Below are 24,553 nucleotides of genomic sequence, written 5' to 3'. Positions count from 1 at the left end.
TACTAATTATTCCCCCCTCTTAAATATGGAAAATTGCAATTACTCAGTTGGGTTTTTTTTAAAGATATACTGCAACTTGGGCTAGGCCAAAGTTTATGTGAGCTCTTGGGCACATTACTTGTAATTTCCCTCAGTGGACCAAAAACATACACCCAATCTCTCTTGTAGCAAAACAGTACTGACTATTTATTGTCTTTAAAACACCTTCTTCACTGGTCTTTTGAGCAGCTAGAGAACAGGGCAGAGGGTGGATTAGGAATTACATCTGATAGGAACTAGAAAAATCCACACTTCTAGCGCAAAAATACTACCAGTAGAACACAGGGTGGAATAAATATTATATAAATAAGTAAATCTATAAATAGTTTAGAGAAGGGAGGTCACCACTGAAGGCAGTTCATATACTACAAGTATATATACTACTACAAGGCTCGCTGTCTCTAGGGTTGTCAGCTCTGAGTTGGGAAGTATCTGGAGATTTTTGAGGTGGAGCCTGAGGAGGGAGGGGTTTGGGGAGGGGAGGGACTTCAAAGACAAATAATGCCATAGAGCCCACCTTCCAAAGTGGCCATTTTCTCCAAGTGAACTGATCTCTGTTGCCCGGAGATCAGTTGTAATCCCAGTAAATCTCCAGTCACCACCTGGAGGTTGGCAACCCTAGCTGCCTCTGTTCACCCTAGCTGTCTCTTAAAGGCATCTGACCTGCCCTCCCCCCAGATTGGCTCTCAAGGCCAGAAGACTCTTGGGAACAAAGTGGGTGCCAACATAGGAGGCTGAAACAAGAGGAAACCAGCAGAAACCGCCCCCACTCATATGTTTTAAGTTCTCTGTTCATGGACAAGCTCATAAAACAGGGGAGGGGGATCTATTGCTTGGGCTGCTGCCTGCTTTGGGACCCTATCACCTGCTTTGTGTCCTGATCAGGGAGAAAAGCAAGATATAAATTTAAAACATAAAATAATAAGCATGCTCCAAGATGCTTCCCACTCTCTTCCTGAGAGTCCCCCAATCCTCTGTAGCCATTTTTAGAGGTGCAAGTAGAAGTGGGGAGAGGAGGCAGCATGGTATAACCAAATATTGTCAGATCTTGGAAACTAAGCAGGATTGGTGCTTGGATGGGAGACCACTAAGAAAGGCTCTGCAGAGGAAGGCAAGGGCAAACCACCTCTTCTTCTCACTTGCCTTGAAAGTCCCTTGCTGGGGGTGCCATAAGTCAGTTATGATTTGACATCTTTTACATACATGTGTAGAGAGAAGTAAGATGGGAGAGTGATCTAGTCTATTAACTTATCTATTGGAGACAATCCTATTGTGAGTGTGTGGGGGGTGCAGACTCAAACAGTGATTTGTGAAATGAAGCAGCTCAGCTTTGCAAAATAGAAGCCAGGACTGCACCACGTGCCAATTTCTGCCAAAACCCGAAAGCTAGGTGAATAGCCTCTCCATTCTAAGATGGAAGTACTAACACAATAACAAACAGACGGACAATATATTTAATTTAATCTACTCTTGCTTTGGATGAATATAGGTAAAGAATATCAGTTGGTTGGCACAGAAAAGAGAGAAGCAGGCATTTCCCTATCTGCATGTTAAAGAAACCACAGCGGCTGGTTGAAGGCTAAATAAATAAATGACAAATGGAGTGCATGAATGGAGAAAGTTTCTGAAGATGGGCTCGAACAGTTCTTTCCTCTTATTATACCAGCTAATTGGGTTGAGGCGCTTGTATAGCCATTCAAACCAGAGAATTATTTGCTGGTTCATTCAGGTCTCCTTCTAGTTAAAATGGGTCTTTTAACAAGGTCTGTGTGATAAAGTACACAGCTCCTAAACACTCTGTTCCATTTGGTCTGTACTTCATCAGATTAACATTAGGGTGTGAAACCTCCAAGACAATATAAATGAGATCAATAAATAGCGCAATCAATCTCCGCTCTTTTTAAGTGTCCACCAAGGTATTTAATGGAACTTGGCTCTCCTATCAAATGGAGTAAGCAACATTTAAATGAAGCATCTTCTCTGGTCGCTCCCAGCTACTGCTTCAGTCCAGCATCCCATGCTGTTATAGGTAAAAATAAACAAATCAAATGGACTCTTTTATTCTGCTAAAGAATCCCGTTAGCTCTCTTCTGAAACATCTCATGATATAAACCAGAGGAGAACTCTAAGCCAGGGCTTTGCCAATAACATTTTGCAACAAGGAAGATTTGATATATTATACTTAGGGAGTTTCTAGCTTCACTTTCTCTAACGCGGAACTCATAGAAGCTCGCTACAATATCAGTCTGGTCTACTCTAGCTGGCTGGCAGCACCTCTTCACTGTTTCAGGCAGAGGTCTTTCTTATCTAGGGTTGCCAACTTCCGGGTAGTGTCTGGAGATCTCCCACTATTACAACTGATCTCCAGATCAGTTCCCCTGGAGGAAATGGCCGCTTTGACAATTGGAGACTATGGCATTGATGTCCCTCCCCTCTCCAAACCCTGCCCTCCTCAGGCTCCACCCCCAAAATCTCCAGGTATTTCCCAACCCAGAGCTGGCAACACTATTCATACCCCTACAACCAGATCTTTTTAGCTGGAAATGCCAGGGATTGAACTCAGAACCTTCTGTTTGCAGAGCAGATGCTGGTACCACTGAGCCATGGCTGTACTCCTTCTTGCAAGAGGTTACAATCTCATGAGAGTTTGAGAGCTGGCACGTGTGGTTTGCCCAGCTGTGTTTGATGAGGCCTAGGGGAGTGAGAAGATAAAGAGAAGGATCATCTCTGGGTTCCAGATAGGGCAGCAGTTGGGAAGCAAAAAGTGGGCAGTTGAATGGCAGGCTGGCAGACAGCAGGACCGGAGGTTGGTGATAGCTTAGGCGGGCCAGCAAAATGGGGCAACACTGTTCTGAACAAGGGCAAGATGCTTTGCTCTTGCTCACACTACAAACTGGCTACCTGATGTCACTTAGCTTTATAAGATTGGTGCAACAGTGCCATGACATTGTCTTTGTGATCCCTGAGTGGTTCACACAGCAGGTAAAAAGGATGTCCCTTTTAAAAAAATGGCTTCAAATTGCTGAAGAGAAGGAGCTAACCAAGCTCCTAACAAGTGTGGGAAAGGTGAGGCTTGTGCACCAAAAATGTTTGCTCACAAAAACAAGGCTGCACCCTTGACTAGGAGTGGTAAGCTGCAGTATTGCAGTCAGAAGCTCTACTCATGATCTGAGTTTGATCCCGAAGGACGTCAGTTTCAGGTAGCCAGCTCAAGGTTGACTCAGCCTTCCATCCTTCTGAAGTCGATAAAATTAGTACCCGGCTTGCCGGGGGTAAAGTGTAGATGACTGGGGAAAGCAATGGCAAACCACCCTGTAAACATAGTCTGCCTAGTAAACGTCGAGATGTGACGTCGTCCCATGGGTCAGTAATGACCCGGTGCTTGCACAGGGGACTACCTTTACCTTTTACTTCTACCATTTATATCTGTGGTCAAACATTCAGGTAGTTAAAGGCTGCATCGACACATTGTTGGATAGTGCTCTCTCATTGTGGAGAGCCAGCGTGGTGTAGTGGTTAAGAGCGGTGGTTTGGAGTGGCGAACTCTGACCTGGAGAACCGGGTTTGATTCCCCACTCCTCCACATGAGTGGCGGAGGCTAATCTGGTGAACTGGATTTGTTTCCCCACTCCTCTACACGAAGCCAGCTGGGTGACCTTGGGCAAGTTTCAGCTCTGTTAGAGCTCTCTTAGCCCCACCCACCTCACATGGCATCTGTTGTGCGGAGGGGAAGGGAAGGTGATTGTAAGCCGGTTTGAGCCTCCCTTAAGTGGTAGAGAAAGTCGGCATATAAAAACCAATTTCTTCTTCTTCTTCTTCTTCTTCTTCTTCTTCTTCTTCTTCTTCTTCTTCTTCTTCTTCTTCTTCTTCTTCTTCTTCTGCAATCATTTACAACTGGATTTGCCTGCATGGCCAGGACAATCTGGTTGCAAATAATTGCTATAGCATAACAATAGCACAATATCCTGCCTTGGGTGTTGGGATTTCTGCAAGATCTGGAACAAGGGCAAACCTTTGGGTAACAACATTAGAATGGAACAGTCGATTTCAAAATAACCTTTCCATTGTCCCACTTGGTTCCGAGAGAGGAGAAGGCATGTGAACTTTCCCTAGTGTGCAGTGGCACTTTTTTGGCACACATTTTAGCAAGTCCTCTGCCAATCCTTCTTGTGTGGTTTTAGTGCCTTCTGAACTGCCCTGGGAACTCACCCTCCCCACAAGATCTCCTGCTCAGCCCCTTCATCTGTAACCTTTCTGCAAGTAAATGCTAATTGAAAAAGAAGAAACACCACTAATCTTGGAATTTAAATGCATTTAACAAAACCAATCTCAATCTAAATTGTTGTTTCGCCATTCCCTTTTCCCCAACAGATGTCGAGAAACTGCAATTCCTATTAAGAACACTTGACTGTTTACTCAGCAAGACAACTCCAGGCTCTGGCTGCATCAATCTAAATGCGTTTCAAGACGTCAGGCCGTGAAAAAAGTCATGACTGTTTCTTGGTTATTTTAAAATGAAATCTTCCCATAAAAGAATGGCTGGAGATGGTTCTCTCCGCCCCCCCCCCCCAGCACAAGCCCTTTTCACTTTGTCATCCTTCACTGTTCCACCACGGTATTTATTTTCAGATACTGGTACCAAACATAGAATGGCATGTCCAATTTTAACCCCACCGTCATGTATTTATTTTCTTTCCACATTTAATGAGCTGTATTTTTTCCCAGTCTTGTTTGTTATATCTTAAATTCTCTAGTGCTCAGAGTAGGACTTCAGCCTCTAAACAACCTTGTAAGGCAGAGAGAGAGAGAGAAGAAGAAGAAGAAGAAGAAGAAGAAGAAGAAGAAGAAGAAGAAGAAGAAGAGCTGGTTTTTATATCCTGCTTTTCTCTACCTTAAGGAGTCTCCAAGTACCAGGTAGAACTGAGAGTTCTGAGAGAATTGTGACTGGCTCAAGGTCACCCAGCAAGCTTCATGTGTAGGGTTGCCAGGTCCCTCTTCACCAATGGTGGGAGGTTTTTGGAGGGGAGCCTGAGGAGGGTGGGGTTTGGGGAGGGGAGGGACTTCAAAGCAGCCATTTTCTTCAGGTGAACTGATCATCAAGGCCAGGGCAGAGTACCAGAGTAGGACACTGGAAACCCTGCTATGGTCCTTCTCAGCCATGATACCTAGGAGTGAACTTGGGCCAGCTGCGGTCTCCCAACCTAAACCCCCTCACATGTTTGAGAGTAGAGGTCCTTCAAAGATCTGAGGTGCTTTGAAGTTGTGTGGGATGAAACTATAATAAAAATGTAAAAAACAGTGAGCAAATTATTGCAGTGTATGACTGCAGCTGCTGATACCACCACTTCCAACACCAATAGTACTGCTAGTAGTAGCAGCAGCCACAGCAGCAGTAGTAGCAGCCGTAGCAGTACTAGAAACAGCAGTATTTTAAAGTTTCTGATTATATGGTCACCTTGCTAGGTGCATATTTAAATATAGGTTGATGGAAAATTTCAGCCCGGATAGAAACTAAGCTAATTGTAAAATGATCTATGCACATGAATCAACTGTCTGGTCCTACCTAATTGACTCACAGAGGATACATTTTATATTTCAAGGCCCGTCTAACTATTAGCATTTAGAACTAAATTGTAACAAATATATTTGTTGTAAATGGTAATAAATCTGTAATCTATATTCCATGTGCAAAATGATTCCAAATACTTACATAATTAATATATCTCACTATTAATCTAGATTATCATCACTACTACTCACTATGGCAGATCTCTACTTCGCACATTGTGCAGACTGAAGGCTGAAGTTGTATGATAACGACTTTCATATCAAAAAACCTTTTCATTCTAAGCTTTTATTCCTTTTCCCTTCACAAAAAGAGTACAGCATTTCCCTTAAGAGTGAAATTGTCTAGACCAGAAGGTAATTGCAATCCAGCCCCATCAATTTCATCCTTCCACCAACTACTGTAACACTAGAGAAGAGAATGTAATTAGGTCTTTCTCCTTACAGTGAGATTCCCTTCCATTATCTGTGTTCAAATTATCAAATGCCATCACTGGACCAAAGCTAGCGCCACAGAAGCGGTAAAATGGGAAATTCTGTGAACAGAAATGACAAAGCCAAGTCCATTTCTAGAGGAGTCTCCCAGGTCCAGGTATCACACATGATCTATCTACTTGAAGACACTTGAGCAACATGAAGACATGCCAGTTAGAAATTCTGACTTGCTTCACTATGGTTGACCAAATATGAAGTGTAAGCAGGACTCTTGCAGACTGTTCATGATTTGGGGAATCGCAAACCCATCACCAACAAGAACTTATTTTGTGATATGGGTGTTGCAGTTCAGTATCTTGTTGTATCCACAGTTCTTCCTATCAGTTGTTTTGAACACTTTTGGAAACTACTTAGGGAATGCTGGGATATTGCACTTAGAGTGGACTCCATATGCTGGCTTACAAAACCGGAGACTTTGAAAAGTAAGCAGGCCCTTCCAGATGAATGAATATTAATGGTCCAAATCAAAGAGGACTGCAAGCATTCCCTACGCTGGAAGGCAACAAAAGCCAATGAAATGCACTCTCACAGCATGTAACCAGCTGGACTGTTTTAAAGAAACTAGGTCCTAAATCATAAGGGTTTGCTTTTAGAGTATAATGAGAGTGTTTGATCTTGGGGCAAGGAAGGACTGTTCAGAGATCTCAATTCAATTAAAGTAGGTTTGCACTGTAGATCCCCACAAGTGTTATTGAAACAGCAAAGGATAACCCATAGCAGCATTTCTGGGTGGACTGTGCGCTAGATTGCCCATGATGGTCTAGCTCAATCAATCATAGAATCATAGAGCTGGAAGGGGCCATACAGGCCATCTATTCCAACCCCCTGCTCAGTGCAGGATCAGCCTAGTGCATCCCTAACAAGTATTTCTCCAGCCTCTGCTTAAAGACTGCCAGTGAGGGGGAGCCTACCACCTCCCTAGGTAGCTGATTCCACTGTCGAACAACTCTTACTGTCAATTTCCCCCACTAATATCCAGCCGGTATCTTTCTGCCCTCAATTTAAGCCCATTATTGTGAGTGCTGACAACAGGAACAACTTCCTGCGTTCCTCAATTCTGTCCACATGTTTTTGAATTGAGGCCTCCAGAAGGGCACACAATACTCCAGGTGTGGCCGGACCAGTGCAACAAAAGCCAATGAAATGCACTCTCACCACCTTTCCCTTCCCTGGTCTTCAAGATGACCCAAATTTAAAATATCAGTTAATAACAACTATATAATGATGAGTTGAATCCAGAGCAGCCTTTCCATGGGCACAATGGTTTCTGTCCACAGGGCTCAACTTTTTCACCACCATCCTCCCACTGCAGCCCCATTTGCTGCCCACAGGGGGGTTCCCTGTCCCCCAGGAATAGCATTTCGGGAGGCCTTTTGGTGCTTGAGAATACAAATAATTTTTGCATGTGCATATGTCTTGAGGGTTCTGTATTGGATCAGTTTTGTGAAGTCCTTTCTCTACCACTTAAGGAAGAATCAAACCAACTTACAGTCACCTTCCCTTCCCCCCCTCAACAACAGACACCCTGTGAGGTAGGTGGGACTGAGAGAGCTCTAACAGAGCAGTGACTAGCCCAAGGTCACCCAGCTGGCTTCGTGTGTAGGAGTGGGGAAACCAACCCGGTTCACCAGATTAGCCTCTGCCGCACATGTGGAGGAGTGGGGAATCAAATCTGGTTCTCCAGATCAGAGTCCACTGCTCCAAACGGCCGCTCTTAACCACTACACTACACTGGCTCTCTTTTATTAATTTAATTTGTATTAATTTAAGTTTATTTTAATTTTATTAATCAAATTTCTAGCTCGCCCTCCCTGGCCAAAGCCAGACTCAGGGTGGGTAACAACAATAAAATCACAAATTAGGTAATATATATTGCAATAAAACATCTAAAACAATAAAATACAGCATCACAAATTATTAAAAACAGAGGGCGCTCAAATTAATACAGTACCCGCTGCAGCACAATAAGTATCATAACCAAGCAGCCAGGCCACCCCCACTATAAAATACACCAGTTAAAAGAAGAGAAGGGGAGGGGATAGGGGATATAGGGATAGTGTTAAATTCCCCACTCTGTCATGAAAGCTCATTGGGTGACCTTGAGCCAGTCACCTTTTCTCAGCTAGGGATCCCCCAGAATTACAGCTCATCTCCAAACTACAGAGATCAGTTTCCAAGGATAAAATGTATGCTTTGGAGGATTGGTTCGATGGTATTGTACCCCACTGAGGTGCCTGTCCTCCCAGGCACCACCCCCAAATCCCCAGGAGTTCCTCAACATCGAGCTGGCAACCCTACCCCCCATCCCTTACTCCCGCCAGCAGTCCTCTTCTCAGTCTACCCTACCGCACAGTCTTCTTGTTGTGAGGATAAAATGAAGGAGGAGAGAATGATGGTGTAAGTTACTTTGGGTTTCCACTGAGAAGAAAAGTGGTGTGTAAAGATCTAAACTAATAACTTGGATTAACCCCTAATCTGCTATGCTATATCTTCATTTTGGGGTACAGGATAGGGTTGCCAGGTCCCTCTTCGCCCCCGGTGAGAGGTTTTTGGGGCGGAGCCTGAGGAGGGCAGGGTTTGAGGAGGGGAAGGACTTCAATGCCATATAGTCCAATTGCCAAAGTGGCCATTTTCTCTAGGGGAACTGATCTCTATCTGCTGAAGATCAGTTGTAATAGCGTGAGATCTCCGGCTAGTACCCGGTGGTTAGCAGCCCTAGTACAGGAACAGTGCAGACACCAAATAATTTAGGTAACACTCATTCCTATAAACATGAAACCAGTTAACTTCCTGGTTTATTATTGGCTGGACAAGTTGCAGATGAATGGAAAGCATAATAGCCAGCATGGTTGATGGGCTGATCATCTGAACTTCCTTCATTAAACAGTAGTTAGAAGAGGCCAGGATATGGCTCCAACATTTTGCTGTCTTAACCATCGCTTTCCTGCTTTATAACTGGTGTGATTATTTTGTTAGGGTTTTTCTCCCCTCCTTTTAAAAACAAAAGTTAGTTTACAGCGTATTAACTTAGATTGTCATGAATAGCTCCTGTGGGTTTTTCTGCTGAAACAAAGAGCAAGAGAACTGATTTCTCAAGACCAATCTGGAAGACTTTAAAACACATTAATAGCTATCAGTGAAACAGCAGGAGGACAAAGAGCCCATTAAAAAAAAAAAAACCTCTCTTTGTTCTGAAGTTCTGATGTACTTTTCCATTCATCCATAGGGTTGCCAACCACCAGGTACTAGCTGGAGATCTCCTGCTATAACAACTGATCTCCAGCTGATAGAGAGCAGTTCACCTGGAGAAAATGGCTGCTTTGGCAATTGGAGTCTATGTCATTGAAGTCTCTCCTCTCCCCAAACCCCACCCTCCTCAGGCTCCACCCCAAAAAGTTTCAAAGCCATGGCTATGTACAGTAAAGGCTTGCCCCAGATGAGGAGAGAAAGCCAAGTATTTAAACCTTCTCTCTTCCTGCTGTAAGGAAGAATGAGCTTCTTCCCCAAGCTCAGCCAATGTCTGTGGGCTAATCCCAGTTTGGAAGAGGCCTACTGAACTGGTTGGGCCCTTCCAGCCTTTGGGCTGGGCAGTTCCTGCTGCAGAATGCTCAGTGATGTCTATCATCACCAAATGGGCTTACCTGGCAAAAGGTGATCTCTCTCATAGAATCATAGAGTTTGAAGGGGCCATACAGGCCACCTAGTGCAACCCCCCTACTTAATGCAGGATCAGCCTAGAGCATCCCTGACAACTGCTTGCCCAGCCTCTGCTTAAAGATTGCCAGTGAGGGGAGCTCCCTAGGTAACTGATTCCACTATCGAACAACTCCTACTGTCAAAACAAATTTCCATAATATCCAGCTGGTACCTTTCATCCCACAATTTAAACCCATTATTGCGAGTCCTATCCTCTGCTGCCAACAGCAAAGCTCCCTGCCCTCCTCTAAGTGACAGCCCTTCAAATACTAAGAGAGAGCAATCATGTTCCCCCTCAACCTCCTCTTCTCCAGACTAAACGTTCCCAACTCCCTCAGCCTTTCCTCATGGGGCTTGGTCTCTAGGCCCCTGATCATCCTTGTCTCTCTCCTCTGCACCTGCTCGATTCTGTCCACATCCTTTTTGAAGTGAGGCCTGTCTGCATCTCCTCACTGGGGTTGATCCAACCATCTTTCATGGAGCCTTCCTCCAGACTGAAATGGCTCCTGATTCAACAGAATAGCTGCTTGAGTTGGAGGAAGCCTCCTCAGGTTAGAGGAAGGCTTCAGACTTCACTTGATGGAATGGTAAGACAGGGGTAGGATCCACCTCATTAGTAACAGTTCTCTCCAATATATTTTTGGAAGGGTTACCAGTTCGTTAGAATGCAAGGTATTGCTATGAATACTAGTAGTTTTGATTTCTTCTTACTTTTTTGCTAAATGGAGGCGTCTAAGTGAATGCAGCTTGGATGTCTGGCAGAGACGATGGTAACGGAACAGCATACTTTCCGGTGTCATTGGCATTTCAATCAGGATGGAACCTTCCCTTGAAAGAAGGACAGTGATCTTTTTCACAAACACCATCCTTTGTCCTGAGGCACACAAAATCCCCAAATCCCTAAAATATTTTATCTAAAGATAAGATAATTTTCTCACCAGCCCAGGCTTGAAGAGGAAATATATATCTATATCTATATCAGATGAGGCCGGGAAAGTCCTGTTGCTCAGGGAGAAGGTAAATTAAAGGTTTTCTATCTTATCTCTATTTCAATTAAAATTTTATTTTTTGGTCCCTGGCAGTGCAGACAGTTGAAGTCTTGGAAAGCAGAAACACACTCATAGGTGTATGAAAAAGGAATCTTTAATGGTGGCGATGTATACATTTGATCTATGCAGCTTTTCATGTGGGGTGTACATGACATTTAAATAAAAATGTGGAATCTTAGGGGGGGTTCATCGGTGTGAATTCACTCGCTCGAGGGTTTTTTTTGCCCCCTCCCCCTATATGTAATGACCCAATTTAGAAATCAGCCGATCTGACTGGCTTCGCCTTGCAGTCAGCGCCAGTGATAATCAGCCACATAAAATATTGCACAGCAGTTTGCTACACAGGGTTTGATCCCGTGCCCAATGAAGTCGGGAATGTAACTTCGTTTGAACTCAGCCATATGATACCAAGTCTCCACAAGGAGAAGACACATGGAAGGTGTCTACTGGAAACATTTCTCTCTCAGTCTCAACTACTACTCACTTGAATGGGAATTTTGAAGGAAAAGCTCCAAGTGATACTACCACACACACGTCGCTTGCATCATCTGTTTTATTTATTTTTTTAGAGCACTAGCTCAATTTCAATTTCTGCTCAATTTATTCAATCATACGGTCCTTAGACCAAACATACAATGTTTGCAGGTACATTGCCTTACCCAAACCGACAGTATAAAATAATACCTTTTGGTTAAAACACTACATAAAACATTACTCTCTTTAAAAAACTGGTCAGCAATATAAAATTAAACAATCAATCCACTCTACAATTTTTCATTTCTATTTTGATTTCCTATAATTAAATACTATTCTACAAAACTTTGCCACTTTGTTACCTGAAAAAATTCATCCTTAAGAAGGATGTAACTCTAACAAATTCAGGATAACCAGTGTCCTTTCTTAAAAGAGGGCCAAGTATCTTCTCTCTGTCCTCCCTATAGTAACCGCACCTAAGAAAGACATGTTCCAGTGTTTCTGGTTCACCACTGTTGCAGGGACAGAGCCTTTGTTAGAAGGAGGATCTTTTTGAATTTTCCTTCTAATACTGCAGAGGGCATAGCCGAACATCGAGCTAGAGTAAATGCTCTCCTAGTAGTATTTCCTTCTAACGTCAAAAGGTATGTCGCTGGGCAAGGAATGTACTTGGTTTTGGCATAGAGCACTAACTCAATTAAGTGCTTCTTCAGAGCACTATCTCAATTTAGGTTCAAAGTCGACAAAGGACTTTCACCCTTACCGATGTACAATGCAGTAAAATTCTTTTCCTGGGGACTTGAAATACATAATCGGAGTTCTGGCTGAATGTTCATGGGGGAATGTTTTTGGTGCAGAAAAAGAGCGTTAGGGAGACCCCTGGGGGGATGGGCTTTCCCTTGCTGGAGATATTCAAGCTAGGATTGCCAGCTCTGGGTTGGGAAATACCTGGAAATTTTGGGACTGGAGCCTGAGGAAGGTGGGATTTGGGGAGGGAAGGGACTTCACCGAGGTATGCTCCCACAGAGTCCACCTTCCAAAGCAGCCATTTTCTCCAGATGAACTGATCTCTGTCACCTGGAGCTCAGTTGTAATCCCAGGAGAACTCCAGCCATCACCTGGAGGTTGGCAACACTAATTCAAGCAGAAGACTGTGGTAGGGAATCAGCCCCATCTTCCCCCTCAAGGTGTCTGTTGTGGGGAGAGGAAGGGAAGGAGATTGTAAGCTGGTTTGACTTTCCATAAAATGTAGAGAAAAACCAACTCTTCTTCTTCATAGTAGGTTAAACTGAAAATGAGCGACTGGCCCCAGGTCACACAGTGAGCTTCATGGCAACGTGGGGGGTTGGAACCTGGGTCTCCCAGATCCTGGTTTCTCACCACTCCTTCACACTGGCTCTCACCCAAATATTTTCCTTGCATAAATCATTTTGAACTATTTGCTCTGTAAGTCCCTTTCGACTGTGTCCTGGATATGCATGATCACATCATAGGGAAGCTACTTCTGTAACAGTGGATGGTCTGATTGCAGTGTCTTCTGTGGGAATGTTCTCCTGGGAACAGTCAAGGTGCGTCACATGGAGAAGATCTGGAGCATATGAACAGGATCCATAATTCTACAACATTATGTATGTTCTCATGCTTTCCTCCCTCCTGCTGTCAAATATTTCCCAGGGAAAAAAGGCATACTAATTGGAACTAATTAGTTTCAGTATCTTTTTTATTGCATTTGCGCTGATGTAGTTGCTATGCTGTAATGTCCTTTATTGATTCTGCGGTTAATCCTTGATTTCTCTTTTTGTCCGAACAGTGTGCACAATTAGGACTGCTCATTAACATGCTACCATAGTGGATGGAAGTTGTTGTAGAGTAGTGGTTAGCATGTCAGCCTAGGAATGAGTAGATTTGAATTCTCCAGGCGAGCCGACCTCTATCATCTGGAGATCAGCCGTAATAGTGGGAAATCTCCAGCTAGTATATGGAGGTTGGCAACCTTACACACATAGCATGTATACATAGCATGTGGTCAGAGGAACCCGACCAAGCTGTGCAAGTTGTGGGGCTGCCCAGCCAACCTGCCAGCTCTATCTACCTCCCTCCATTCTTGGGGTGGGGGAGGACTCCAATGAGCTGGGGTACGGGACATTTTTCCTTCTTGTCTGCCCCTAGGGTTGTCAGTTCCCTCTTCACCAGTAGCGGGAGGTTTTTGGGGCAGAGCCTGAAAAGTATGGGGGTTGGGGAGGGGACTTCAATGCCATAGAGTCCAATTGCCAAAGCGGCCATTTTCTCCGGGTGAACTGATCTCTATCGACTGGATATTTGTTGTAATAACAGGAGATCTCCAGCTAGTACCTGGAGGTTGGCAACCTTATCTGCCCTGACCTTCAGCCACAAAGAAAAGGTGGGGTGTACATATTTTAATAAAGAAGTAAGTTGGTAAGGTCCTGAGAACTCTCTATTAGAGAGCCCTAGCCCCCTCTCAGAACCAGCAGCAGTATGGTTTCTAACTGATAAACTACTTCAAGGATGTGGTGTCAACAAACCACAAGAGGGACTAATAACTGATAAGCAGTTTGGGCTTGTTTGAGTGTATTTTACACAGCAGATTAAAATTAACTAGCTGGAAACACCAGAAAGTGAAATGCCATGAACAGGCAAGGAGGACTGTAGATCCTTGCATTATATACATTTCATTAGATTTTGTTTTATCTTTAACCCTGAAATTCAATTATTTGGTTTAAAAGGGAACGATAATTATATGATTAATTCATGCTTACAACTAAAAAAAAAAATCACTTAATTTGTCAGCAGTTCCTAAGGAAATTATCGCCTTTTAATTGTATAAACATCTGCAAGGATACCTAATAATTCTGAGACTTGAAAAATGGAATAGTTCTTTCTGAGGAAGGTGAGGTCAGAGAGATGTAATGCAAAATTATGGAACCTACTAATGTGAATTTTCTAACATCAAATGAAAACTGTGCTGGTTATCAAGGAAAAAAACCCCAAAAGGTGAGATTTTGTTAATAACAAAATTTGCACTTTCAACTTGTCGCCGCAACGGGCCGTAAAATGAGATGCGATGCAGATAAACGTGGCATTACACACCTGAAGGAAACAGTTTCCTTTGTGAGGAAAAGAATTAGGATTAAAGGTATATGCTGCTTCCCCACCCCACAGAATACAGAGAGGTGGACATGATTGAAATTTGCATTTAAATGGAAACGGTTAAAGGTAAAGGCACAATGTTTAGAAAAATGAGAGTATCCATTTTTCTAAGAGGGATGCATACTGTTATTGTATACCATTAAGGTGTCACGGAGCCTTAAAATGTTTAGAAATATTAGATGTTGCTACAGAACAAAGAACACGGAATGCCATTTGGAAATGACTAGACACTGTGAATGAATTTGACCAAACGCTACATCATATACAATTGTCTTTAATGTTTTCTGCTGCCATTACCTAATGGGAGTCTTGTTCACTAAAGAGTAAAAGATCTATTAGACACATTTCTGCTACTTTTCAAACGCAATAAAATCCGGAATTCATTCATCACTGTATTCCGGTGATTGTTGAAGCACTTTCTCTATGGGACGTCGCCAGACTCGAACGTACCTCTCTGGTATTTATTTATTTAAAACATTTATTTGCCCACCGTTCTCCTGATCAAGTAAGGACCCAAGGCACGCAACAGTAAAATAAAACACAACAAAATCCCATGAAATACATTAGACTAACAAGACAAGCCGCCGCTTTAAAAACACCCTGTGCGTTTACTCCCTTTGGCCCCGACTCAGAACTGCACATGCTCTGTGGAAATGGTTTTGTTCACTAAGAAGCCAGGTGGGGAGAAGGCTCTCACAGCCTCTTTACGGAGGTTGTTCCACCTGCAAGGGGCAGCCAGTGTGTGTGTGTGTGGGGGGGGGAAAGTCTGAGCCAGAATGCCCTAGACAGAAAGGGTGCAACCTTCCCAATCTTGCTTGGAAGAATACAAATTCTTTGCTGTGAATTTTAACTGATCACAAGGAAAGGCACTGATATGTTACCATGACATGTTTTGTTACCCTGCAAACAGTGACAGATAACATGCAGTATTTGTTAAAATTGTTAAGCCTTGTGCTGTGTGTGTGTGTGTAACCTGATGATCGGGGCCACCATGGGGTTCCAAGCATTCTGAGCACTCAGAATCAGGGTCAGGGTAACCCAAACCCGTTTCCAAGGTGTGGTACTGAGTCATTCACCAACTCTTACACCATACTGCATATCTGTTTTTTCAATCTCAGCTGCTTGCTTGTTTTGTACCTGCTTGCCTCCGAGACCAGAATGCCTACTCTAGTTATCTCATTAGTATCCAGTCCTTCTTCAACTTCAACCAGCATGGTGTAGTGGTTAAGAGCGGTGGCTTGGAGCAGTGGACTCTGATCTGGAGGAGCGGGTTTGATTCCCCACTTCTCCACATGAGCGGCGGAGGCTAATCTGGTGAACTGGATTTGTTTCCCTACTCCTGCACATGAAGCCAGCTGGGAGACCTTGCGCTAGTTACAGATCTCTCAGCCCCCCTTCCTCACAGGGTGTCTGTTGTGGGGAGGGGAAGGGAAGCTGATTGTAAGCGGGTTTGATTCCTCCTTAAGTGGTAGAGAAAGTCGGCATATAAAAACCAACTTCTCCTCCTCCTCCTCTTCCTCTTCTTCTACAGAACCTGAGCAGAGACCAAGTCCAAGTTATGCTGGCCTTCTTAAACCTGTCATGTGTTGAACGGTGCAAACTTTTTCAATCCAGAAGGTGAAACAGACCACAAGTAGGTCGATTCTGCCTGATTACATTACTCACAAGACAATGTGCAAAACCAGTCTGAAAGATTTGGATTATGTTACTCATTTTTAGATTTAAAAAGGATCACATTTCAGAATTTAGGTTGCAAAATGTGATGATGCAATTTATATTTTCCTTTTATAAATTCAGATGTGAATATTATTAGGAAAAGGGATTTTTGGCCCTGTTTTTTCCCCTAAGAACTGTGCCTTTTTGGCAATTTTATCACAGGCAATATATTCCCATGATTTGCTTTTGCTTTACTTAAAACAGCCCCCTAACTGTTAATCAGATGCTTTGATGAATCAGAACAGAATCTGAAAGAAAAGAGAAAGTCTTAACAGAAGCTAGTAGGAGGAAAGAATAGGAACAGAGTTCTGCCTTATAATTTGCAATACAATGCAAAGTACACCTTATTAATTGCTGTCTCTTATTGATCTGAATCCACTTACTTTCAATGAGACAGATAGTGAGTAATTCTCTTACATAACTTATCTCAAAGGTATGGTAATGCACAACCTGAAGACATTTCTCTACCACTGAAGCATTACTATATTGTGTATTCATTTGGGAATGTATGCACAGTTCTTCCAAGGTGTGAAAATGTGCTCATCTCGCCCATTTAATTCACCCATATCAAGCAATATGGCTGGCAGGCATGCTAAGTTTCCATATGAATCAAGAGAAAGAAGCACTGCCTTTTTGCCAGACACTACATAGTATGACTTACCCACAAACAATGAATAGGGTAAGCAGTGCAATCTTCCTGTTTTCTGGGAATTATTTTCAGAATCCCAAATTTCACAAAGAGAGGGAAATACTTCTCCAAAAACATGCACTGGTAGGGTTGTCAACCTCCACGTATGAGCTGGACATCTGCTATTATAACTGATCTCCAGCCAACAAAGATCAGTTCACCTGGACAAAATGGCTAATTGGCAATTGGACTCTATGCAATTGAAGTCCCTCCCCTCCCTAAACCCCACCCTGCTCAGTCTCCGCCCAAAAAATCTCCAGGGATTCCCAAAAAATATCCAGGGATGGTTACCAGAGCTGGTAACCATAATGGTCATATGAATGACCTGTGATCCATAAGCTGTGAGCTGGTTCAAATCTGATCTCTGCTTCAAACTGGTTGGCTACCTCAGGTAAGCCACTTTCTCTCAGCCTAAGCACAATATAACAGCTAGGGATGCCACCAAATTTCACAGAGCCACTGTTTCAATTTTTAAAAAATGCCCATTCATTTGTATGTGTCACTTGTGGCCATCTAATCTGTAAGGTTGCCAGCTGCGGGTTGGGAAATGCCTGAAGATTTTAGGGGTGGAGCCTGAGGAGGGCGGGATTTAGGGAGGGATTTCAATGGGGTATAATGCCATAGAATCCACCTTCCAAAGCGGCCATTTTCTCCTGGTGAACTGATTTCTGTTGCCTGGAGATCAGCTGTAATAGCAGGAGATCTCCAGCCACCACCTGGGGATTGGCCACCATACTAATCTGGGAGTCTTTGTTTGTTTGTTTGTTTGTTTTTTGGTTTCCCAGCAATGATATTTCATGATTAAATGGACAGAATTTTAACTGTTAGTTTTGTATCAGTTGTGAACCAATAGTACACAAATGTTGAAAACAGTGAAACACACAAGTTAAAAAAAGACTTGAATGAACTGGAGGCATGGCCCCTCAAAATCAGAGAAACAAAAATGACAACAAGCACAAAATACAATTTAGATGCGCAAAACTTTAAAAAGCACAAAGTGACACCCTAGGCTGGTTCTGAATCCGGTGGACTGGTTCATTTTAAAATGTGGTGCATTTTAAAAACTGTAATCTTTTTTTTTTAATTAAACTGGTTAACCTGTACATTTTTTAAAAAATCTTGTTAACGGGACTCTTGGGTCACGTGTCGTTGCAACCTGACGTTGCATGAGCTGCAGGAAGTCTGAGGACATTATGAGGGAAATAAATGTTTCGAATGAATAAATAAACGCTTGCTTGAATGGGGATTTGAACCTGTGTCTCCTTGTTCCTCAGCTGACACTAGCTTAAAGGATGTCCTGAGAAATAAAGCCCTGGATGCCACCTCCGGTGATTCTTCTGTGCTTCACTGAAATGCAAGCACAGCACGCCTGGCGTTTGAGGCGAGGAGAAGCTCTGTAATCCTGGGGAGGGGGGGAAGCAGGGCATCCAGCAAGCCCTAAAAATACGGCTGCCTTCTTCTTCTCTGGCAAGGTGGATCCAGGAGAGTGTGGGCTTCACATTCCCAATGCAACACGGCAGGTTTTTTCCCCCTTGCCTCTTTGTGACGAGTCACTGAGCTCTGACTCGCGCAATGAGAAGGCCCACCGTGCATTATATCTGAAATGCAAAGACAGCCCATTTTCTGCCTTCCAAACGGTTGGTAATTATTACCTCCTAAAAAGCAGGCATTTTTTTACCATCTCACCTATGGGTAGGAGCGAGCAGCAGATAATCCGCTGTCAGGGCATTTCTAATTTTAACTAGTGAGAGGCTCTTTCCTCAGATAAGTGAAGAAAGGTAGTCTAACTGTGCATTGATACAGCCCAGACAATGAGCCTCTGGACCTACTGTAAGTGCTGATAATACAGACCCAATGCCATTCAATGTCTAAGTCATTTCAAACAGCCATATTTAATGAGATTTGAGTCTATAGCGCCCTGAGCGGAACACTAATACAGCGCAAGGCACCAAACTACTTTCTGGCGCATCCCGTTCACATTATGCAAAATGGATCTGAGCAAAGCTCCCAATGACAGGTTGGCACTTCTGAGATGGTTTTCTCCGCATCCGGAAGGAGAAAAAAAACACACGCGCAAAAACCAAATACTGAGCTCAGACACGGGCAGCTTTTCCTCCCATAAGGAGGGATAAATTGATTTCTTATTGGCTGCTCAAAAGCCTCCAAGGATACACAGATATCGCTGAAAGCAAACATGTTTGTGATTAAAACCAAAAGGGAAACCTCTGGTGGTGCCAGGTCCGGTGGCCCCAAAGCTCATGTGCAAGCTCTGAGATAGCCCAGCTCTCGCTGTCAGGAAATCGTCTGCATGCACAATTCTGCATGTACTATGCATTAGGGTCATTCTGAAGAGGAGGCGCCATTGCCATAAGTAAGAGGCTTACTTCAGTTATCTTTTTTTCCCCTGACATACAAAAGATACCAGAGAAACTCTACTTACATAGAAAGAACCCCACCCGCATATAAAAGACCCATGACACTTTTTCCTTTCCCTAGATTTAACAGCCACTGGCTATCCATTAACCACTTCACACTTTAAAAAGGGGAAACGAAATTTAATTTTTCCTTGACACAATAAAGAGAAAAGTTGCCACATCTCTCGCGCAATTGACTGATCTATTTGACAGCAGATGATGCTGTATCCACTTCTAAGAATTGTGTCTTTAGCTGTTTTATCCAGGGAGTAATATATTTATTTCGTGCAATATTATTTTGCAGACATGCTGAGATTAATTCCATAAAGACCACCCTCCAAAACTGCCATTTTCTCCAGGGGAACTGATCTCTCTAGTCTGGAAATCAGGTGTAATTCAGGGAGAACACCAGGCTGCCCCTGCAAGTTAGAAACCTGAACTTCTACAGGTTCATCTCTATAGGCAGTATTTGCATACATATGTGTAGCCTTGTCTGGCCCAGGCTAGCCCAATCTCATCAGATCTTGGGATTGGCCCAGGCTAGTACTTGGATAGGAGACCACCAAGGAACTCCAGGGTTGCTATGCAGAGGCAGCCAATGGGAAACCTCCTCTGAACAGCTCCTGCCTTGAAAAACCTATGAACAAAGTTGGGTTTCAGTACAAGATAGTTCATGATTGTTAATCAGAAGAACATAGAGTCTCTGTACCTTCCAGGTGGGAACAAGCAACCTAGCACTGGCTATATGGAAACAGTCAAACAAAAGTCAATTTAGAGTGAGAGGAAGATGCCAGCCTGGCTTCTTCTCTTAGGGTACGATGCAATCATTGTCATTAAACTCTGGGGTTTCTTCTTTCCAGCTTCTCACTGTTTCCCTGGAGGTAGCCTAAAGCAATGCTGAATGGAGAGACAGGTGGGTGACCCTGACAGTAAGGTAACGCCGCTCACTCCCCTTTCCGCTTCTGTTTCCCAACTGGATCGACAACCACTACCAGCACTCCAACAGAAAACACCGATGATGAACATCAGCTGGGCGATGTGCCACATATTGGGGGGGGGATCCTCTGCTGCATGATCCTGTGAGGCCCAAGATAGACCCAGACTGGAGCCGATCAGCACCAGCCTGCTCAATACAGGGCAGCTCCAGCAGGACCCGAACAGAAGCTGGTGGGGGGCTGGAGGAGTTGAAGTTGGATGGCATTGCTCTCCTCCTTGTCTTGAAGTCAACACAATAGCCATTGGATGGTGCTGAGTTGTTTTTTGTTGCCCCAGAAGGTTGGACCAGAACCAACAGGTTGAAATTAAATCAAAAGAGTTTCCATCTAGACAGTAGGAAGAATTTTCTGACAGTTGGAGCGGTTCCTCAGTGGAACAGGCTTCCTCGGAAGGTGGTAAGCTCTCCTTCCCTGGAGGCTTTTAAGCAGAGGCTAGATGGCCATCTGTCAGCAATGTGACCTTAGGCAGTTCATGAGAGGGAGGGCATCTTGGGCATCTTCTGGGCATGGAGTAGGGGTCGCTGGGGGTGCGGGGGGGGAGGTAGTTGTGAATTTCCTGCATTGTGCAGGGGGTTGGACTAGATGGCCCTGGTGGTCCCTTCCAACTCTCTGATTCTATGACCTGCACCCCATGTCCACAACAATTGCCAGCTGTTTCCCCACACAATCACTCACTACATTCAGGGGACACACTCAGCTATGAATGCCAGGCATTCTTTCATCTAATCTATCCCAGAGGATAGTTGTGATGATAAAAAGTAGGAGGGAAGACCCATGTACGGCACCCTGAGCTCTGTGGAGGGAAAGCGATGCCACAGACATATATAAGGCATTGTGGCATATTCACCACCAGGGTCATGCAACGGTCCAGGCAGTGCTGTCCATGTTGATTTGATTTCAGCCACAACAGTGCTGCTCCCAGAAAGAGTCAAATGGACTTTTGATGCAATGACAAGTATCAGGTCACTGACCAGTGACTTTGTTGAGCTATGAGATTCCCCACCCCTGCAAGCAGCAGCTAATCGAGTGCAGGAGGGAGCGGGGAAACACGGCCTATGATTATGATACGCCATGCATTTTGTTTAATTTGCTGTTTCTTAGGGAAGCGTGAGGTAGCAATTCTCAATGTGGGGTTGCTAACCTCCAGTTACCAGCTGGAGATCTCCTGCTATTACAACTGATCTCCAGCTGACAGAGATCAGTTCACCTGGAGAAAATGGCCGCTCTGGCCATTGGACTGATGGCGTTGAAGTCCCTCCCCTCCCCATACCCCGCCCTTTTCAGGCTCTACCCAAAAAAATCTCTCGCCGGTGGCAAAGAGGGACCTGGCAACCCTATCTCAATGTCATCAAGACACCTTTGATGATTCCTGGAATCGTGACCCTTGGATGCCATCAGCCATTTTTATTTGTTAAACTGTGCTTTCAACCATTCTGACAAAAACATTCCTCTGCTAAAAAAGAAGAAGAGGAAGAAGAGTTGGCTTTTATATGCTGACTTTCTCTACCACTTAAGGGAGACTCAAACTGGCTTACAATCACCTTCCCTTCCCCTCCCCACAACAGACACCCTGTGAGGTAGGTGAGGCTGAGAGAGGGTGACTAGCCCAAGGTCACACAGCTGGTTTCATGTGTAGGAGTGGGGAAACAAATCCAGTTCACCAGATTAGCATCCGCCGCTCATGTGGAGGAGCTGGGAATCAAACCCGGTTCTCCAGATCAGAGTCCACCTCTCCAAACCACGGCTCTTAATCACTACACCACGCTGTGATTTTTACTCTGTAAAAAAAGTAATTTCAAGTGTCCTTCAGCAAAGGGCCTTTCACCATCACAAGGCAAAGGGTGCAAGCCCAAGTAGGTCTACTCAGAAGTACATTCCATGTTATTCAATGTGGCTCCCTCCCAGGAAAGTATCATTAGAACTGAAACCAAAATGCATTAAAGTGCTGCTACTTGGTTTGGTGCAGTAGGAACACCGGGCTCCCTGGGACTCACATTTAACTGGTTTCAGATGTGGGAAGTGCAGCGCATGTCACACTGTACACTTGGTAAAGCTTAAAGGCCCTTTTGGAGAAAGCCCATAAATCCTGAAAGTGCCGCCTTTTATAAGCATTTAAATTTGTCACGGAGTTCTAATTATTACCAGTATAAAAATGTTGGCCCATAGAAAGGGAGTCTGATCTTATTTATTCGTCCATGAGAAATAATACAGGATCATTAACTACGCAAAGAGTTTATCTGAGATTTCATTCTCTCTTTCTTTCTGCACTTTTCATTAGGGATAAGCAAATGTTTCCTGTTTTGTTTCTTTCTTTCTTTTTGGTATTCATTCATAATTTCATCAATAGCTTTGTCTGTCCGCTTTTCACAGTTGGTTTTGTTGTTTTGTGTACTTGTTTGTACTGTGCATGCAGTACAATCCATATTTACAATGCATGCCATTTGTAAATATAGTGTAAGCATAATGCTCATTTATTAATGCACAATTAAGGTCGAAAGCTGCATCCTATGTATGGGGACAATCCGCTATGAGGAAACAATATACAAACAAAGAATTGTTCGTTCAATCTGTATGAGGGAAGTGAGAAACCAAAATGGGGATATTGTCGAAGGCTTTCACGGTCAGAGTTCATTGGTTCTCGTAGGTTATCCGGGCTGTGTAACCGTGGTCTTGGTATTTTCTTGGTATTTACTCCTCTGAAGATGCCGGCCACAGCTGCTGGCGAAACGTCAGGAAAGAAAATACAAAGACCACGGTTACACAGCCCGGATAACCTACGAGAACCAAAATGGGGATTTTCAGGCTGAAACAGCCAGGATAAGAATTCTACAACATAATTCAGTGTATTCACCATCACAATGAGCCTTGGATAAGTTCTTCACCTATTTTTTCAAATGCACACTTAAAATTGTAAATGGTGAACTATTCCAAGCTGGGTCTTTGGGAATGTTATGGGGTAGTGGGAAGCAGGAATTGGCAAACATTGCCTCTCCAATCTGTAGGATTGCCAACCTCCAGGTACTAGCTGGAGATCTCTTGCTATTACAACTGATCTCCAGCTGATAGAGATCAGTTCACCCAGAGAAAATGGCCGCTTTGGCAATTGGACTCTATGGCATTGAAGTCCCTCCCCTCCCACACCACACCCTTCTCAGGCTCCGCCCCAAAAACCTCCCGGCAGTAGCAAACAGGGATCAGGCAACCCTAGCAAGAGGGGAGGCGAGCTGGTGATGGCAGTGAGCCCCACCAGAAGACCTGGGTCTTGGCAGCTGCCCCACCTTCAACCCTCTTGAATGAATTTCTGAATCTGGCTCAAATGCTGATCTGTGTTTGCTATTCAAATATTACCTTTAACTTGCCTTGGAACAAAGCAAAATGCAGGTCAGCACCTGTCTCTCTGCAAGAGGGGGAAAAAAGATTTAGTACACGCATTTCCACAGCAAAATGTTAGGGCATCTGCAGCCCCATGCAAGTTTTCTTTTTCAGCTGCAGCTGCCTCAACTCATTCAGGGGGGGGGGGAAAGTGCCTTGAACTAAGGGGATTTCTTGTTCAAATCCTTCAAAGAGGCGATTAAGTCTGGGGCCTTTATTTTTTTATTTACTGCCGAAGATCATCTCCAGTTCCATTCGGCAGCGTTTTAAAACTTCTGCCCTCATACTTTTTTTTTTTTTGGGAAAGAAAAAATATGTATAGATCTGCAGCATATTATATATGTGTGTACGTCTGTCTGTATAGATGACTACAATGAGCCGATTTGCTTGACTTTACGAACCAGATGCCAAACCACATCTGAGGAACTGCTGAGCTTGCAAAATGTCACACTCCTCCCTTTCCAGTCGCTCGTTCGCTCTACCCACCCCTCACGCTCGACTTCTTGCTTTGATTTGGGAGGCCTCTGGCCATTCTGAACTCTTTGTGTGTGTATGTGTGTGTGTGTGTGTGTATTTTAACCATCTCACAACCGACATTTTGCCATTATGAGATATGGTGCGGGGTCCAAACTAAATGTTCCACTAGCAGAAGAGGCGGTGGAATTTCTGCCTGTTTCCTCTTCCTGCTGCACCCCCCCCCTCCGCCAATTTTCCCCTCATGCCATCCTGGAGGGCCCCCCAGGAGCAGCAGTTAAGGGACATCAATGGGCTGCAGTGATAGGTGGAGAGGGAGGAATGTTCTGTTCCACTGATGTGTTTTCTATGGGCAGAAAACTGAGTCTGGATCCTATGAGCCAGCGTGGTGTATTGGTTAGGAGTGGC

The sequence above is a fragment of the Euleptes europaea genome, chromosome 6, assembly GCF_029931775.1.
Source record: "Euleptes europaea isolate rEulEur1 chromosome 6, rEulEur1.hap1, whole genome shotgun sequence".
Taxonomy (NCBI): Eukaryota; Metazoa; Chordata; class Lepidosauria; order Squamata; family Sphaerodactylidae; genus Euleptes; species Euleptes europaea.
The sequence above is the reverse complement of the archived record's forward strand: the minus strand, read 5'-3'. Positions refer to the sequence as shown.